This window comes from Antechinus flavipes, chromosome 2, assembly GCF_016432865.1.
Source record: "Antechinus flavipes isolate AdamAnt ecotype Samford, QLD, Australia chromosome 2, AdamAnt_v2, whole genome shotgun sequence".
NCBI classification, from domain to species: domain Eukaryota; kingdom Metazoa; phylum Chordata; class Mammalia; order Dasyuromorphia; family Dasyuridae; genus Antechinus; species Antechinus flavipes.
Genome location: NC_067399.1, coordinates 480,984,583 through 481,004,685, shown reverse-complemented (window position 1 = coordinate 481,004,685; position 20,103 = coordinate 480,984,583).

The following is a 20,103-nucleotide window of genomic DNA, read 5'->3' as shown; positions in this document are numbered from 1 at the left end:
TGATTCTAAAATATTAGGGCAGTTTTCTTTTTATGATTTCCTGTAAGATAATGTCTAAGTTCTGTTTTTTTCATCATGGATTTCAGGAAGTCCAATAATCCTTAGATTGTCTCTCCTAGATCTATTTTCCAGGTCACTTGTTTTCCTTTTCATATTTTCTTCCATTTTTTCTTTTTTTGTTTTTGTTTGATTGATTCTTGAAGTCTTATTGAGTCATTCACTTCCATTTGTTCAATTCTAATTTTTAGTGTATTATTTTATTCAGTTACTTTTTTTAGCTCTTTTTTGTAATTGGCCAATTAATTTTTTTTTGTTCATTGCATTCTTTTTTCATTTTTCCATTCCTTCTTGCAATGATCTCATTTCATTTCCCCATTTTTCTTCTAACTCTCTTTTAAAATCCTTTCCACAATCTTTGAAGAAAGCCTTATAAATTGGGGACCAGTTCATGTCTCCCTTTGGGGCTTCTCCTGGAAGTGCTTTGCCTTTAGGAACCTCAGGATTTGAGGTCTATTCTCTCTCCTGGGTGAGAGTTCTTTTTTTTATTCATTTTTTAAAGATTTGAGATCTGTTCAATGTAAAGGAGAGACAGCTACTTTAATTTGCCCTGGGGTAATTCTGCTGATTGATTTCCAGTGCTGGGTAATAGCTGCTAGGTCTGGTGTTCTTCTGGGGCTCAGTAATTTATAATTTGCCTTTAGACATGAATCTAACAAACCACCTGCTTGCAAACAGGACAGAGTAGCCTAAGAGGCTCACAGAAGATTCCCAGGTACATAGAAGCTACAACACTCTGACTCTCCTTACCCCAAGCTCCCTGTGCTTACCCCTGGCTTCCTGAACCCTGTCTGGATTCAACAGACTGTCCCCCTGCCCAATTGAAGCAGACCTGTTCTGAATTTCTTTGAAGGTATCTTCTTCTAGTGTTGTACTCTGAATATTTGTGGATTCTTTGACTTCAAAACCAGTTTAGAGGCTTAATCTGCTTTGGTTTGAGAGAAGGTTAGAGGAGGTTACAGAGAATCTTTTTGCTTTCTGCTATCTTGGCTCCCTCAATATCTTTTGACATATGAAATTATATGTCATGGACTCAATAAATGCTTGCTCGTTGATTGATGACTGGCTAAATGGGTACTAAAATAATTGCCATCCTGACTTGGTCCAAACTCTATGAGGGAATAAAATCCTTTTGTAAGCCCTAATACATACAAGTAAGAGAGTTTATGGTGACTGATTGAAATATAGGAGACTTCTAAGAAATTACAAATCTGTCATATTCAAATGGTAAGATGAATGAAGAATTTCAAATATTGAATTTTACTACTATCATTAATATTATCACAAATACAAATAACATCTCATTTTTGTAGTGATAGGAACTAATTTGCTTTAAAAAAAAACCTTCACAATATTATGAGCCATCAATTAACAGTAAACTGTTATTAGTTTAGAATAAAGAATATAATAACAACTCTTTATTCAGCTGCAGTTATATTATCTAGATTGAAAAGATAACTTTCTATTTGTTAGAAAAGCAGGATTGCCTTCATTACAAATTTTCCTGTTCTTTGGAAAAGTGGGATCTCTACTGACCTTTAGAAATGATAGAACATGAATGCAGAAATTGAAATGTTGCTTTTAATTCTCAAGTGGTTAAGATATTTAGGATTATAACTTAGCAAAGAATCTGAACAAAATAGAATTAATGGGACTTTAAGATAAAATTCTTCTGAGGTCATCACATATTTACCTTATTCCCTTTCTTTTCACTTTGGTAGAAAACTAGAATATTCTTGGCTCTGTTTTACATTTTCCTGCTGAGCAATAAAATAGGAGACGTTTATTTTTCTCCCTTTTCTCTTTCTCCTTCTTGTTAAGCAGAAGTAACAGAGACTCTTACTTACTCAAATTGGGGAGAAGAATAGACACTTTTTGGTTTTACTATTTTCTTTTTCTTTTCTTGGATAATAATGTAATCCAGTCTTTATCACTCATTATTCATTTGTGAATGTAACTGTATAATAATATAGACTCTTCTTCTCTTTTAAAAGAACAGCTAACAATTTCTTTCTCTTTCAGTATAAATAGAGTTCTTAATTTTTTCCCCTTTTTTTCTCTCTTCCTATCCCCCATCCCACTTTCTCTGCTACAAGTTGGGATGTCCCTGTTGTTTTACATTAAGATAGGTTCATCTGGATCCAGAAAAGATAATTCATAGCAACCCTACTTTCAGAAATAATTATATCATTCAAATTTTTATTGTTATTATTAAAATTTATTTTTATTCATTTATCTGTTTCTGATATTGAACCATTTGACATGAATACCAAGTGATAACAACAAGCATTTTCTTTTTCTTTGTGTTTAGGAGATGACTCAGGTCTGCAAGAGCAGCCCATCAGGTTGAAATTAAGGACTGCCTTTCAGTTTTATGGCTGTAAACACTTAACTTGTTGGCAGTTTCTGGTATAAAGTTGTGGGCTTCCTGTTCCTTTCTGTTTTTTTGTTTTTTTTAACAGTGATGTTATAGTGTGATGGTATAGTGATTGTCCATATTTTAGTACTCAGTTTAGATAATTCATGAAGGAATGGTGGGGATCTTTCTCTTGAAAAGTTTTTAAAGAGAGAGAGAGAGAGAAAGAAATTGAGAGAGGGGGGAGAGGAAGGGAGGGGAAAAGAAGGAGGGAGAGAAGGAAGGAGGGAAGGAGGGAGAGAAGGAAGGAGGGAAAGAGGGAGGAAGAGAAAAGGAGAGAGAGAGAGAGAGAGAGAGAGAGAGAGAGAGAGAATGAATTAGCCTTTATATAAAGCATAGAAGTTTTAATTTATCAAAGTACTTTCATGTACATAATCTCATTTTATCTTTATGATGATTTTGTAAGGTAGATAAGACAGGTGTCATTATCCCCATTTGACATATGAAGAAATTGAAGTGTAAATTATCTGCCTGTAGTCTTGCTAATTAGTGGCAAATTTGGGACTAGAAGTACTGAAGTTTTTATAGGATCAGTTCCTGAATCTAATAGGATTTTGACATTTAAAGATGGGAGAAGGTACAATAAATAAAATCTAATATTTTCTTTTCTTTTCCCTTCCTGCAATAGTGAATAGCTTAAAGAGGCAGAATAAATATAGAGATTTCACGAATAGACAGTTTTAGTAAGGAAGAGCAGAATATGTAAGCCATAGTCCCCTCCCCCCCCCAAATCTCATTAATCTCATATCTCCCAGTTAATAGTGCCAAACATTGAATATTTGTAAATTCTATCCATCTAACCCATCAGCATAACCTTTCTCAAGCAAACCCATAGTATACCCAAAGTGGGCAATTCTTTTACTGTCATGGTTTTAGTTTGACATTAAAAATCATTGCCTAAGATACAATATCAAGAGGAGATCAATTTCATCATTAAATATGCCAGTCTTTTGGGTACCCCTTCAGTCAACTATCCAAGTCCTATTCATAGTTCAAAACTTATTGTCTCTGTGAAATCTTCTTATCTATCCCACAGCAAGCTCGTATTTTTCTTGACCAATTCCACTTCTTTTCTTTGTCATCCATTAAGCTTTTATAATGTCTTGGATTGCAATAGTAAAAAGTATAATGAACTTGAAATCATAAAACTTGGATATTAATTGCAGTGTCAATATTTTCTAGCTGAATGACTTTGAGAAAGATGCAATGCATATAGTTCTGGACTTGTAATCAAGAAAACTTAAATTCATATCTGAGTGGAGGTATTACTACTGGTATAACCCTGGGCAGATCACTTTAAGTGTCCTGTGCCTTAGTTTCCTCATCTGTAAAATGGGGATAATAATAACACCTGCATCCCAAAGATGTGTTGTGAAGGTCAAATGCAATAATATCAAGCTTTGCAAACCTTAAAGCATAATATAAATTCTATCATCATCAATATTATCATAAATTGTGCTACTTATCATTCAGAGTTATTGTAAGAAAAGTGTTTCTATAAGCTTAAAGTGCTTTTGAAACATGAATTATTTGATGAATATTTTATTTCAATACATACTGGATAAACATATTATAAAGATTGTCTAATAGTATGAGTATATATTGTACACATTATATGTACATATACATGTATACACAAACTTTTACTCATCCTAAACTAATCATAACAGCAAAGATCCATTTTTTTCAGTATAAACATTTTTGTCTTGTAGACATCACTGCTGTCATAGAATACAACTTCTGAAGAATTAAAGATTAGCACCACTCAGAAATCAGTAGAAAGTCATGTGACAGATATAAGCAGGGGAGGAAAGCCAAAGAACAGAGATAACCGTTATCATAAATTTTTCTTATGATCAAAAGAGAAGGAGGAAGGGGAAACAAGCACTTATAATATGTCAATCTCTGTACAAATCTTATCTAATTTGATCCTCACAAAACCTTGCTATTATTATTCCCACTTTATAATTCAGGAAAACTATGGCAGACAGAGAATAAGTGACTTATCCAAGAGTACATAGCCAGTAACAATTTTTGACAATTTTTGAATTTAGGTCCTTCTGACTCTAGGCTTAGGACTCTATCTACCATGCCACTTAGTTACTTGTGTAAGATGGTTGATCATCATGTAAGGGTAAGGAATGATATGTGAATATCCAGAGTGTTTGGTAAGAATTCTCTTTTTTTATTAAAGTTTTTTTATTTTCCAAACATATACATAATTTTTGACCTTTACCCTTGAAAAAGCTTGTGTTCCAAATTTTTCCCTCTCTTTTCCCCAACCCTTCCCCAATATATATTAAAACATGTACGATTTTTCTATACATATTTCCACAATTATCATGCTGCACAAGAAAAAAGAAAAAAAGGAGAAAGAAAACAAAATGCAAGCAACAAAAAGAATGAAAATACTGTACTGTGATCTACACTCAGTTCCCACAGTCCTCTCTCTGGATGCAGATGGCTCTCTCCATCACAAATCTACTGGAACTGGCCTGAATCATCTCACTGTTGAAAAGAGCCATGTCCATTGGAATTGATCATAGTATAATCTTGTTGCCATGTACAATCATCTCCTGGTTCTATCCATTTCACTTAGCATCAGTTCATGTAAGTTTCTTCAGGCCTCTCTGAAATTATCCTGCTGATTATTTCTTGGAGAACAAAAATATTTTATAATATTCATATATTATATCTTCAATTTCTTCATCTGAAAACTATCTTCATATTCTTTAACAATTTATCAGTTGGAGAATGGTGTAAATGCTTATAAATTTGAGCCAATTCTCTATATCTTTTAGAAATGAAGTCTCTCAGAACCTTTGAATGCAAAATTTCAACTCCCTCCCCGCCTAGTTTATTGCTTCCCTTTTAATCTTGTCTGCATTGGATTTGTTTGTACAAAACCTTTTCAACTTAATATTGCATTATCCATTTTGCATTCCATAAGGTACTCTAATTCTCCTTTGGCCACAAATTCCTTCCTTCTCCACAGATCTGAGAGGCAGGCTATCCTTTGTTCTAAGTTACTTATAATACCACTCTTTATGTCTAAATCATGAACCCATTTTAATCTTATCTTGGTATAAGGTGTTATATATGAGTCAATACCTAGTTTCTGCCATACTATTTTCCAATTTTCCCAGCAATTTTTGTCAAATACTGAGTTCTTATCCCAGAAGCTGGGGTCCTTGGCTTTATCAAACACTATATTACTATAGTCATTCACTATCCTATTTTGTGAACCTAACCTATTTCACTGATCAACTTCTCTATTTCTTAGTCAGTACCAAATGGTTTTGATGACCACTACATTATAATATAGTTTTAGGTCTGCTCTAGGCCACCTTCATTTGCATCATTTTTCATTAATTTTCTTGAAATCCTTGACCTTTTTTTCTTCCAGATGAACTTTGTTATTATGTTTTCTAGCTCTGTAAAATAATTTCTTTGAGTATAATTGCTATGACACTGAATAAGTAGATTAATTTATATGGTATTATCATTTTTATTATATTAGTTCAGCCCATCCATGAGCACTTGATTTTTTTCTAATTGATTAGACATGACTTTATTTGTGTGGAAAGTATTATGTAATTGAGTCTATATAGTTTCTGACTTTGCCTTGCCAGGTACACTACCAAACATTTATATTATCTGCAGTTATTTTAAATGGAATGTCTCTTTGCATTCTTGCTATTGGAATTTGTTGGTAATGTACAGAAATGCTGATGATTTGTATGGATTTATTTTGTATCCTGAAAGTTTATTAAAGTTGTGATTTGTTTCTAGTAGTTTTTTAATTAATTTACTAGGATTCTCTAAGTATACCATCATATCATCTGCAAAGTTTGATAATTTGGTTTCCTAATTATCTAGTCTAATTCTTTTAATTTCTTTTTTTCTTTTATTGCTAAAGCTAACATTTCTCATACAATATTGAATAATAATGGTGATAATGGGCAACTTGTTTCATCCCTGATATTATTGGGAATGGTTCTAGTTTATCCCCAATACATATGATGTTTTCTGATGGCTTTAATGATCATTTTAAAGAAAACTCCACTTATTCATAGTCTCCAGAGTTTTTAATAGGAATGGGTGTTAGATTTTGTCAAATGCCTTTTCTGAATATATTGAGATAATCATATGATTTTTGTTAGTTTAGTTATTGATATAATCAATTATGCTAATAATTTTCCTAATTTTGAAACAGATCTGCATTCCTGGTGTAAATCCTAATTGATCATGATGTATTATACTGTAGACAACTTGCTGTAATCTCTTTGCTAATATTTTATTTAAGATTTTTGCATCAATATTCATTAAGGAAAGTGGTCTATAATTTTCTTTCTCTGTTTTGACCCTAGCTGGTTTAGGCATCAGCACCATGTCTGTGTCATAAAAAGAATTTGGTAAGATTCTTCCTTTTTCTATTTTTCCAAATAGTTTGCATAGTATTGGACTTAATTGTTCTTTAAATGTTTGGTAAGATTCACATGTAAATGCATCTGGCCCTGGAGATTTTTTCTTAGGGAAGTGATTAATAGCTTATTCTATTTCATTTTCCTCTAAAATGGGACTATTTAAATAATTTATTTCCTTTTCTGGTAATCTGGGTAATCTGTATTTTTGTAAGTATTCATCCATTTCACTTAGATTATTGAATTTATTGGCATACAGTTGGGCAACATAGGTCCTTATTTTTACTCTAATTTCCTTGTCATTTCTAGAAAGTTCACCCTTGTCATTTTTGATACTAACAATTTGATTTTCTTCTTTCCTTTTTCTAATCAAATTACCTACAGGTTTATCCATTTTATTGTTTTTTCATAAAACCAACTTTTAGCTTTATATATTGATTCAATAGTTTTTTTTTTTTTTTACTTTCCATTTTATTAATCTCTCCTTTTATTTTTAGAATTTCAAGTTTGGTATTTGATTGGGGGTTTTTAATTTGTTCTTTTCTAGCTTTTTTGTTGAATGCCTAATTCATTGATTTTCTGTTTTTCTCTGTTTTATGCAAGTAACTATCTAGAGACATAAATTTTCCCCTTATTACCACTTTGATTGCATTCCACAAATTTTAGAATGTTGTCTCATTATTGTCATTCTCTTGGATGAAATTATTAATCATGTCTATGATTTGCTGTTTCACCCATTCATTCTTTAGGATGAGATTATTTAGTTTCCAATTAATTTTTGGTTTGTTTTTCCTTGGCCCTTTATTACACGTAATTTTTAGTGCATCATGATATGAGAAAAATGCATTTAGTATTTCTGCTTTTCTGCATTTGATTTTGTGGTTTTTATGCCCTAATACATGGTCAATTTTTGCGTAGGTTCCATGAACTGTCCCCCAAAAAAGTATACTCCTTTTTGTCTCCATTTAATTTTCTCCAAAGATCTATTATACCTAACTTTTCTAAAATTCTATTTACCTCCTTAAATTCTTTCTTATTAATTTTGTGATTCAATTTATCTAGTTCTGAGAGAGCAAGGTTGAGATCCCTGGTAATATAATTTTGCTATTTATTTCTTTTTGTAGCTCTCTTACCTTTTCCTCTAGGACTTTAGATGCTATACCATTTGGTTTATATATGTTTGGCATTTATATTACTTCACTATCTATGGTATCCTTTGTCAAGATGTAGTTTCCTTCCTTATCTCTTTTAATTAGATTTAATTTTGCTTTAATTTGATCTGAGATCAGGATCACTATCCCTGCTTTTTTTTTTTTTTACTTCAGCTGAAGCATAATAGATTTTGCTCCAGCCTTTCACCTTTACTCTATGTGTATTACTATGATTTAAATGTCTCTTGTTAAAAAAAAACACATATTGTAAAAAAAAAACCCAACATATTGTAGGATTCTCGATTTTAATCCAGCCTGCTATCTGCTTCCATTTTATGGGACAGTTCATCCCATTAACAATCACAGTTAAAGTTACTAATTCTATATTTCCCAACATCTCATCTTCCCCAAATTATACTTTTTTACTTTTCTCCTTTCCTTCCTCCCCAGTATTTTTTTTTCTGTCCACCATTTCCCTTAAATAGTCCTCCCCTTTTATAGCCCCTTCACTGTTCTTATACCTTTCAGCTTTTACTTTTGTTCTCCCTTCTATCAGCCTCCCCTTTTCTTTTCTCCTTTCCCTTCCTACTTTCCTATAGAATGAGACAAATTTCTCTGTGAAGCTAAATATGTCTGATATTCTCTTTTTGAGCCAAATCTGATGAAAGTAAGATTCATACAGTGCTCACACCCCTCCATTATTTCCTTCACTTGTAATATGTCTTTTTTGCCTTTTCATGAGATGTAATTTATCCCATTTTATCTCCAATTTTCTCTTCTTCCAGTATCATCCACTTTCCATTTCTAGTTTCTTTTTATATTATCACAATAAACTCAAATTATACCTGCACTTTTTAAGTATACCCATAACAGAGGTACAGTTCTCAAGAGTTAAACATATAATTTTCTGATATAAGGATGTAAGCTTTGTAACTTTTAAAAGAAACAATTATTTTATTTTATTTAGTTTTTTATCTTATCATGTTTCTCTTGAGTCCTGCATTTGAAGATTAAATTTTCTGTTCAGTCTGGTCATTTCATCAGAAATGAATGAAATTCATCTGTTTTATTGAATATCCATCTTTTCCCCTAAAAGATAATGCATAATTTTGTTAGATAGTTGATTCTTGGCTGCAGTGCAAGTTCCTTTGCCTTTCAGAATACCAAATTTCAAACCCTTCTATCATTTAAAGTAAAAGCTGCTAGGTCCTGGATAATCCTCCTGGTGAGTCATCAATATTCAAATTGTTTCTTTCTAGCTGCTTGCAATATTTTCTTCTTGATTTGATAATCCTGAAATTTAGGTACAATATTCCTTGCAGTTTTTATTTTGAGGTCTCCTTCAGGAGGTGATTGGTGAATTCTTTCAATGGCTATTTTACCCTCTGGTTCTAGGACATTAAAGCAGTTTTCCTTGATGATTCCTGAAAGATGATGCCAGGGCTCTTTTTTTTCATCATGGTTTTTAGGAAGTCCAGTAATCTTTAGATAGTCTCTTCTAGTTCTATTTTCTAAGTCAGTTGTTTTTCAAATGAGGAAATTTTCTTCTATTTTTTTTTCATTTTTGGGGTTTTGTTTGATTGATTCTTGATATCTCAATGAGTCATTTACTTCCAATTGTTCAAGTCTAATTTTTAGTCAATTATTTTCTTCAGCTAGCATTTTATCTCCTTTTGCCTTTGACCAATTGAATTTTTAAATGAGGTATTTTTGTTCATTACATTTTTTCCATTTTACAAATTCTGTTTTTTCTAGGAATCATTTTCTTTTTCCATTTCATCAAATATATTTTGTAAGGAATTATATGCTTTATCCATTTTGCTAAATCTATTTTGCAAGGAGTTTTCTTCAGATAATTTCTGTTTCTTTTTTCAAAATTTCTTGCAGTGTTCTTATTTCCTTTCCCCGTTTTTCTTCTAACTCTCTTTTAAGATCCTTTTTGAATTGTTCCAAGAGAGCCTTGTGAGATGGGAACCAACTAATATCACCTTTGGATCTTTATCTGGAGATGATTTGCTTTTTGTGTCCTCAGAGTTTTGAGATTTGTTCTCTTTCTCCATAAAAGCTATGTATGGTCAGGATTCTTTTTGCTTTTTTGTTCATTTTTTAAAGGTTGAAGTCTGCTTTTAAGGCAAAGGGGAGATTGTCCCAATCTTTCTCTACAGGCAACAGCTGCTTTTCACTGTCCTAGGCCAGTGCTGCTGACTTCCTTCCTGTGCTGTGTGGGCATAGCTGAGTCTGGCATTATTCTGTGATTCAAAGGCTCACTATTTGCCTTATGTATTTGTGTTGGGTGTTTCACAGCTAATCTTCTGATGAGGACAGAGCAGCTGGTGCTACTGTATTTTGGCTAAGAGTCTTCTAGTAGATTTCCCAGAGTTCCCAGGCCACACAGCCATGGGTCCCTGCACTGTGCCTACCCTTATCCACCCCTCCCTAACTCTGTACCTGATTGAAACAGACCTTTGTAGAAATTCTTCTAAAATGTATTCTGCTGGAAATTAATTACACTCCAAATATTTGTGGGTTCTGTCCCTCCAAAACCAGTTAAAGGCTTGATCTCTTGTTGATCGGAGGGATGCCAAGGTGAGTTCAGATCAAAATCTCCTCCATCTTGGCTCCACCCAAAAGAGCATGAGAAAAGCCTCTAGCATGTTTTGGTGATTCTCTTAGGATGATTTTTTTTGGAAGGACTTGGCTGCACATTGCAGTCTTAATTCCAAATCCATGAAATACTTTTCTTCCTCCCTCCCTCCCTCACTCTCTCCATTTGTAATGTCCCTTCCAGTTCTACCTCTGAGATGCTGAGGCCAAATTTAGACTAGAGAACAAGTTATGCCATTATGAGCCCAGAAGTAAATTTCAGGACCATGGACAGGTTCTATAGCTCTTTCTTAACTTTATTGCTCAGCTGCTTCTGCTGAATTTCTGAGGCCTTTTCTCCCTGGTTGATGCCTTCAAAAAAAAAAAAAAAAAAAAAAAAAGAACTCTCTGGATACTAAAGGGATCTCATGAAGTAAAACTATTTTTCTAGGGTTCAGAAGAATTCTTATTCCCCAAAGAGCCTTTAATATAAATGACAGAAAACAGTGCTGATGGCAGTGCTTGAACCATAGTAGGTAATTTATCAATGGACTGAATTCTGTCTTCCTTACTTATTTGGAGCTTCCTAATGAGTCAGAGCTTCTTAGTGGACACATTGATCTCTTCTTTAATAAAATTTTAATCCTCTCAGAGTCTGACATTTAATTGACTTGAATAAACACATAAATTAACCTTGGTTCTTGAAGTTTAGGTCAAAGGGACACAATCCCTGATAGATCCTATCTGAATGAAAACAATCTGCTCATCTATCATTCAAGAAAAAGCACCTATATTTGGAGAGGTTCATTGCCAGATCAATCAAAAACCAATGATTTTCTTTTTTGTCTTAATAACCCTTGGAGACTCTTCAGAAATATGAGTTATAACCTGATTTAATGGAGAAGCTGTCCACACTGATAGAATCACAAAGCCCTGACATATTGAAGCAAACATTCACCAAACACATAGAATATGTCAGGAATTGTGCTGGGTCCTATAGAGATAAAGATGATCTGTCATCATCACAAATGAGGTAATGCATATTAAGTACTTTGTGAATTATAAAGTCCTATGTTTCAGTTATTATTAGTATTATTTTATTTTCATATTTTTATTGAGGCTTAGGTAGAAATGATCATGGGACAAACTTCCATTCTGCTATTATTCTTTTATATTTAATGTGTTTTGGGCTATTGTATGGATAAAATAAGTGCTTTTTGTAGTTTAATGAAAATTTTAGGATATGAACTTGACTTATCTTCACTTAGCTCACTGAAAGCTTTTTTTAGTACAATTCCTGTGACAGACAGGAAAATAGATGATATACATGCAGTTAATCTTATTTCTACATGATCTCTTGTTTCCAGTTTTATCTTTTTCTCTGTCTTCTCTTCCATGCACTTAACATCTAATAGATAAGTGAAATAAATATACAAATCACAGTATGCACAAATCATAATGTGATTAGTGACATTGGAAAAGTCAGGGAAGCATGAAAATGTTCAGGGAGGAGTGATCCTTTCTATCAGATTGCAATTGGGGAAAACTTCATGGCAGAAATGTTCCCTAAGCTGAACCTTGCAGGAAGAGAAGGATTTTTTCAGGTCAAAATGTGAGGAGCATGTGTTCCAGGAATGGGAGAAAGAGTGGCGAACAGATAGGGACAAGAGAGAAAAGGAAGAAATCAGTGAATAGTGAATAGTCCAATTTGTGTGAAATGCAGATTACATAAAAGGGAGTAATGTGAACTAAAGTCAGATAAGTAGGTTGGAGTCATATTATGTTGGCCTTGGTGCTTGAATAGAGAGTTTATAATTTATTCATGAAAGCAATAGGGAACTATTGAAGGCTTTTGATCAAAATGATGGTCAAGCATCAATCAATCAACAAGTATTTAAGTGCCTACTATATGTTGTTACAGCTAAATGTTACAGCTACATTAAAAAGATATCTGCCTATTCCAATAAACGTGTGATAGAAAGTGTCATCTGCATCCAGAGAGAGAATTATGGAGACTTAATATGCATCAAAGCATTGTATTTTCATTTTGTTGTTGTTTGTTTGCTTTCTTGTGTTTTTTTCCTTTTGATATGATTTTTCTTGTGCAGTTTAATGAATATGGAAATATGTTTAGAAAAATGGCACATGTTTAATCTATTTAGGATTGTTTGCTGTCTTGGGGAAAAGAGAGGGTGAAGAAAGGAATAAAAATCTGAAATACAAGGTTTTGCAAAAGTGAATGTTGAAAACTATCTTTGCTTGTATTTGGAAAAATAAAATACTATTAAAAAGAAAAAAAAAGAATTTCCCCTTCCCCCCCAAAAAAGGTACATCTGCCTTTAACAAGTTTGTATTTTTCTCCTCCTACTGATGTCAACAGATCTATGTCCAGTGTGATTATTATATTCACTATAAGAAATAAGGAAATACATGATTTTAAAAGTCATAGAAAAACTTATATGAACCAATACAGAGTGAAATAAGCACATCCAGAACAATCTATGCTATGATATCAATATTATGAAGATAAAAAGTTTTGAACACTTTTGTAAAATGAAATTAGTAAAAACAATTTTTACAGTAACAGTAGTGTAGCAGTGTTTTTTTTTTTTAACAACAACAAAATACTTCAAAGGCTGTAAGAATTATCAATAAATGACCATCCATAAACCCAGAAGACTGATGATGAAACATGCTATTCTTTATAGAGGTGATAGATTTAGGGAACAAACAAGACTTTTATATGATTATATATAACAATTAATGGAATTTATTTTATTTGACTTTACATATTTGTTGTTTTTCTTTTTTCACAATGGAGTAAGGGCTAGGAGAGAAAGAAAATAGATTTTTGTTAATTAAAAAAGAGAAGGAAGAAAGATAGAACATTCCTATAGCTGCATGTAATTTCAGATAAGGTCATTGTATTATGCATTTTATATAACTGTGCTACTTTGAAAAACATAATATCAATAAAACTTTAAAAAAACCCAAGGCTTAAAAAAGAAAAACACTCCAGAAAAGCAAACATTTGACATTTCATGCTTTTCTTCATAATGTTAGGCTAAGAATACAAAGTGTACTCCTGGGATATGAATAGAGTTCCACATATACTTCTATAATACTAAAATTAAAAGTTAATATTTTGAAGAAGCAGAATCTACCAAATTTCTTGTGAAGCCAGCTACCTGAATGAATATCTTACTGGGATTAGGGTTCGTAAATACAAGTATCACATCTTTCTGTTACTAGTTTATGATACCAGCTAAGTTATTTATTGTCTCAGTTCTTTAAATTGTTATTCTGTAAAATGTGTGGGTTGCACTAGATCATCTGGGGTCCATAAACTCCTAAGGAGTTTATAGATAGGTTTCAGGAAGTAAGTGAAATGTGAAATTTATTATCTTTATTTTCACTATCCTTTGGCTTCCTCTGGAATTTTTTGTATTTTATTTTATGCTTTTAAGAACATTATTCTGAGAATTGGCCCTAGGTTTCACCAAACTGCCTAAGGGGTCCATGACATAAAAAAGATTAGGAACTCTTTGACCAGATGTTTTCCAAAGTCCCTTCCAGCTCTTACACTCTATGATTATAAAATTCTACTATTTCTTTTAGTGCTATACTCAGAATCCCATACTTGTTTTCACAGCCATAATAAACTCCCAAAGCTAGAAATTATTACCAAGTCCCTGTAAAATCGAGCAGATGATATCCCTGAAAGAACTTGGCAGTTTAGAGCCCTTTTTTTTCTAATTACAAGAATGCAGTTCAAGTCCATGTATCAATAATTAATGTCTGTTTGCTATAGTTGCCTTGGCTTAAGTTGGTACTTTTTCTTTCTTTTTCTGAAAGTAGTAAAATCTAAGCTGTCCTTTTCTATGGTAATTTTCAAGATTTGGATCTGAGTTCTTATCTTGTAAGGGATAATGAAGTTAGATAAATCTTTTCTGTCAAACATCTGTTTTGGCTAAGAAATGGCCATCTTTCACACAGAGTTTCACATCCTAACAACTACCTTTGTATCCTTCCCAAATATCTGTGAACATCTCTGCTGGCATAACCATCATGGTGGAGAAATAATGTAGTTTGAGCAAGAAAAAAGGTTGCTGATTTCCTTTTCTCTTTTTAGATAAAGAAAATCTCTTTCAAATGCTTGTCATGTGGTAAAGTTGAGGACACAAATATAATAAGAATACAAACAGATTCTATGTACAAGAAGTTTATTTTCTAATAGGGAAGACAAAACATAAAGGGGAAGTGGGAAGGAGAGATGATTATTCGGAGCTGAGCAAGGCAGCTTGGGGAGGTGGAGAAGTCCAGAGATGGTGTTGATCTGGGAGTGAAGTGAGCAACATGATTAGAGTCCCATAAGAAATGGCAATCCTGGGCAGTGATTCACAAATCAGTAGAGCAGGCCTCAGGGCAGAGTCATCCTGAAATGGCCAAGACAGCTGGTGAGGAGGTGGAGCAGTCTGGAGTGAGTTGAACTAGCAGTGAAAAAAAAATTTTCTAAAGTTAATCAGCAAAACAAAAAATGAATGAGCACTTTTACCTATACAGGCAGAACTTAAAAAGAAGCTTTTATATGAAACTATTAACTTCCATTTCGTTTTATTTAAGTTTTTTAAAGTATATAATGAATGCTACACATTACTTATAAATTTGATTTCCTTGTTTATGCTTCCTTCTGAATTCCTTTCTTTTCTTGATTTCAAAATTTTTTTCAATGGCTTTCTTTTTTTCTGATATTTTAATAATCCCATTTTCTTTCCAATAGTATCTTCAATTAAAAATATATGCTCATAACAAATAAATATAATTAAATATATAAAAAATACACACAAAGTCGTGCCCAAATATATAAGTCTATACCTTAAGTCCATTACTTCTCTGTCAGGAAATGAGTGACATGAATTACAAGTTCTCTGAAAACATTGCTTTGATTTGATTAAAGTTCTTAAATTTTTTAAAATAAAAACATTATTTTTTGCATTAATTGATATCATTCTTCTTACCTTACTCTGTTTCATTTTATACTACCCAAAGTTTTCTGAAATCACCTCTTTTGTTATTTCTCGTGGAGCAATAATATTCAATTAAATTATTAAACCACAATTTATTAAACCATTTGTCAATTGTTGGGTATCTCCTTAGGTTTTAGTAGTTTACATTTAATTTGCTTTCTCCAATTTAAATACCTGTCCCTTCAGGATCAGGCAATTAATTTTGCTGGTGGCTATGCATTTTTCAATGTTATCCTCTACCTTAACTCCCCCTCCCACTTTGTTTCCTTGTTTATTATATTTCTACACCAAATATGCTCTCTCTGTATCTATGTACATTCAGCTATTCTTTGTCTAGTGCAGATAAGAGTGGAATTTGTATGATACCTGCTTCCCCTCACATACTCAATTATAAGAAATAAAAATTTGCCTTCTTGTATAGTACATATATATACATATGTGTGTATATATATATATATATCTTCCTTGTATACTAGAGTATTAATTTTACTCTCCCTTTCCTTTTACATCTTTAAATCTTCAGAACACTGATAAAGGCCTCATTTCCAAAATATATAGAGAATTGACTCTAATTTATAAGAAATCAAACCATTCTCCAATTGATAAATGGTCAAAGGATATGAACAGACAATTCTCAGATGAAGAAATTGAAACTATTTATAGACATATGAAAATATGCTCCAAATCATTATTAATCAGAGAAATGCAAATTAAGACAACTCTGAGATACTACTACACACCTGTCAGATTGGCTAGAATGACAGGGAAAGATAATGTGGAATGTTGGAGGGGATGTGGGAAAACAGAGACACTGATACATTGTTGGTGGAATTGTGAACACATCCAGCCATTCTGGAAAGCAATTTGGAACTATGCTCAAAAAGTTATCAAACTGTGCATACCCTTTGATCCAGCAGTGTTTCTACTGGGCTTATATCCTAAAGAGATACTAAAGAAAGGAAAGGGACCTGTATGTGCCAAAATGTTTGTCGCAGCCCTGTTTGTAGTGGCTAGAAGCTGGAAAATGAAAGGATGCCCATCAATTGGAGAATGGTTGAGTAAATTGTGGTATATGAATGTTATGGAATATTATTGTTCTGTAAGGAATGACCAGCAGGATGAATACAGAGAGGACTGGTGAGACTTACATGAACTGATGCTAAGTGAAACGAGCAGAACCAGGAGATCATTATATACTTCAACAACAGTACTGTTTGAGGATATATTCTGATGGAAGTGGATCTCTTCGATAAAGAGAGTTAATTCAGATCAAAGATGGACAGAAGCAGCTACACCCAAAGAAAGAACACTGGGAAATGAATATAAACTGCTTGCATTTTTGTTTTTCTTCCCAGGTTATTTATACTTTCTGAATTCAATTCTCCCTGTGCAATAAGAAAACTGTTCGATTCTGCACACGTATATAGTATCTAGGATATACTGTAACCTACTCAACATGTAAAGGACTGCTTGGCATCTAGGGGAGGGGGTGGAGAGAGGGAGGGGAAAAATCAGAACAGAAGTGAATGCAAGGGATAATGCTATTAAAAAAAATTACCTTGGCATGGGTTCTATCAATAAAAAGTTATTTAAAAATAAATAAATAAATAAATAAATAAATAGATAGATAGATAAATAAAGAAATAAAGAAATCTTCAGAACACAACCAATCCCACTCATGTCATCCTCCCTTTTTCTTTTTTTTAACTCTTTCAATAGCATTTAAAGACATTAAGATTTAAAAGGGACAAGTTTCTTCACATCTTGTTAGAATGTTACTAATGGAACATACTACAGATTTTTCTAATTGTTCATATAAATTAACTTTCCAGGCTTTTCTTGACTCCTGTGTTTCCACTTTAAATTTCCCACTTAGTTTCTGGTCTTTCATTAGAGATTCTTGATAGTCTCTATTCCATTGAAAGTTCATTTCCTTCTCCTGCATTTTGCTTTGTAGGATTATATCAATTTATGGAAGGTAAGTTAGTATTAGTTGTAAGCCTATTTCTTTTGTTATTTGAAATATTGTACCCTATTCATATCAAGTAGAAACTTCCAAATCTTATGTGATCCTTAATGTGGTTCACTGATATTCCAATGCTTCCTTTTTGTATGCTTGTGTACATATTTTTCTTTAATATAAAGCTTTTAGATTTGGGCTATAACAATTCTTAGATTTTTTTTTCTCCAGGAAGTGTTTGGTGGACTCTTTCTTAATATTTCTCAGTATCATTTGTATTTAATATTTCTTGAAATATGGTATGCAGAATCTTTTAAAAAATCATAGTTTTCAGGGAATCCATTGATTCTTAAATTATTTCTCTTTAGTCTGTTTTCCAGTTCATTTCTTTTTTTATGAAATAACTTAAATTTTCTTCCATTTTTTAAATCTTGCAATCTAATTAAGAACTGTTTGATCTGTCTAACTTTTAGGAAATCTGTTATATGGGTAAGATATATAACTTTTTGTTCAAGACTATTTTCGGTCCTTCCAATTCTTCCTTTCAGAGGTTTAAATTCTTTAAAATATCTTTATAAGGGACATCTGGCCAAGATAGCAGAGAGGACACATGTATCTATCTAAGCTCCTTCTTGCCCTCAGAATACTTTTTTTTTTCATGACAAGGCCTCAGAATTAGTGCTTGACTAAAAAACCCACGAATATATTACCAACAGAAGATATCCTTGAAATTTGCCAGAAAAGGTCTGTTTTTGCTCACGAGTGGGGATGGTTAGACCAGGCACAGACTACAGGCAGGCAGTGAGAGCACAGAAGGCAGCTAATGCTGGGTGGGGTGTGATCTCAGCCATTGGAAAATTTGCGGGGAGAATTTTACTCAGTGTGAGCTACTTTGTCCTGGCAGCAAGCCAGTAGATCAGCAGAGAAGCTATAAACACAAGGGATAAAGACTTCAATCCTGAAACACTGGGGTCTCTCAGGACATGACCACACCCACCCAACACCCAGAGTGACTCAGCATGCTCTCAGAGTCTCAGAGAGTGACCACTGTGGAGGAAGCACAGCCATTGCTGTAGCACCGCTGCTTCATTGCTACCTCCTGTAGTCTGTAGAGGAAGCTTGGTAACACCACACTGCCCAAAAAGCAGACTTCATTTACTTTTGTTTGTTTGTTTGTTATCTTTGATTCTTTTTTTGTCAAAATGAGCAAAAAGCATGTTCTAACTATAGATAGCTTCTATATGGGTAGAGAGCAGATTTCAAACCCTGAGGAGACTAAAAACAGAGTGTCTCCAGATGAATCCCCAAAGGGAGATGTGATCAGGTCCCCATTACATAAGACTCTCATAGAAGAAATTATAAAGGCTTTTACAAGAGAGCTAGAAGAAAAATGGGGAAAGGAAAGGGAAGCTTGGCAAGAGGGTCTGGATAAGTCATCCTATTCATTTAAAGATAGAATGGATAAAGAAATCAAATCCCTGAAAAGCAGAATTAGTGAATTGGAAAAAGAAGATAGCTCTCTAAAAAACAAAATTGGTGAAATAGAAAAAAACTTCCATAAAACAAAATAACTCACTTAAAAATTCAATTGGACAATTACCAAAAAAAAGTAAAAAAAGTAAATGAAGAAAATAATTCATTAAAAATCAGAATTGAACAAATGGAAAGAAATGACTCAAGGAGACACCAAGAATCAGTCAAGCAAAACCAAAAAAATGAAACAATGGGAAAAAATGTTAAATACATACTTGGGAAAACAACAGACCTGGAAAATACATCTAGGAGAGATAATCTAAGAATTATTGGACTTCTTGAAAATTAAGATGAAAAAAAGAGCCTAGACACTATTTTTCAGTAAATCATCAAAGAGAACTGCCCAGATGTTATAGAAACAGAGGGTAAAATAGACATTGAAAGAATTCATCAATCACCTACTGAAAGAGAGCCCAAAATTAAAAGTCCAAGAAATATTGTGGCTAAATTCCAGAACTATCAGACCAAGTTAAAAAATACTACAAGCAGCTAGAAAAAAAATTGAAAATAGAGGAACCACAATAAGGATTATTCAGGATCTAGCAGTGTCCACATTAAAGGATCAAAGGACCTGGAATCTGATATTTCAAAAGGCTAAGGAACTTGATATGCAGCCAAGAATAACTTACCCAGCCAAAATGATCATTTTTTTTCCCCAGGGCAAAAGATGGACATTCAATGAATTAGATAAATTTCATCTATTTCTGAAGAAAAAAACAAAACTAAGTAAAAAGTTTGATCTCCAAATATAGGACTCAAGAGAAACATTAAAAGATAAAAATAAATCTTGGGAACTATACTTCTGTTATGAATATACATAAAGAACATATGTATAATTTAGTTTTACAGTTATAATATAAAAAAGAAATGAGGTAGAAAGGAAATTGTTCTAGAAAAAGGGTAAAGTGGGAGTACCACATCTCACAAACAGGCAAAGGAAACCTATTATATC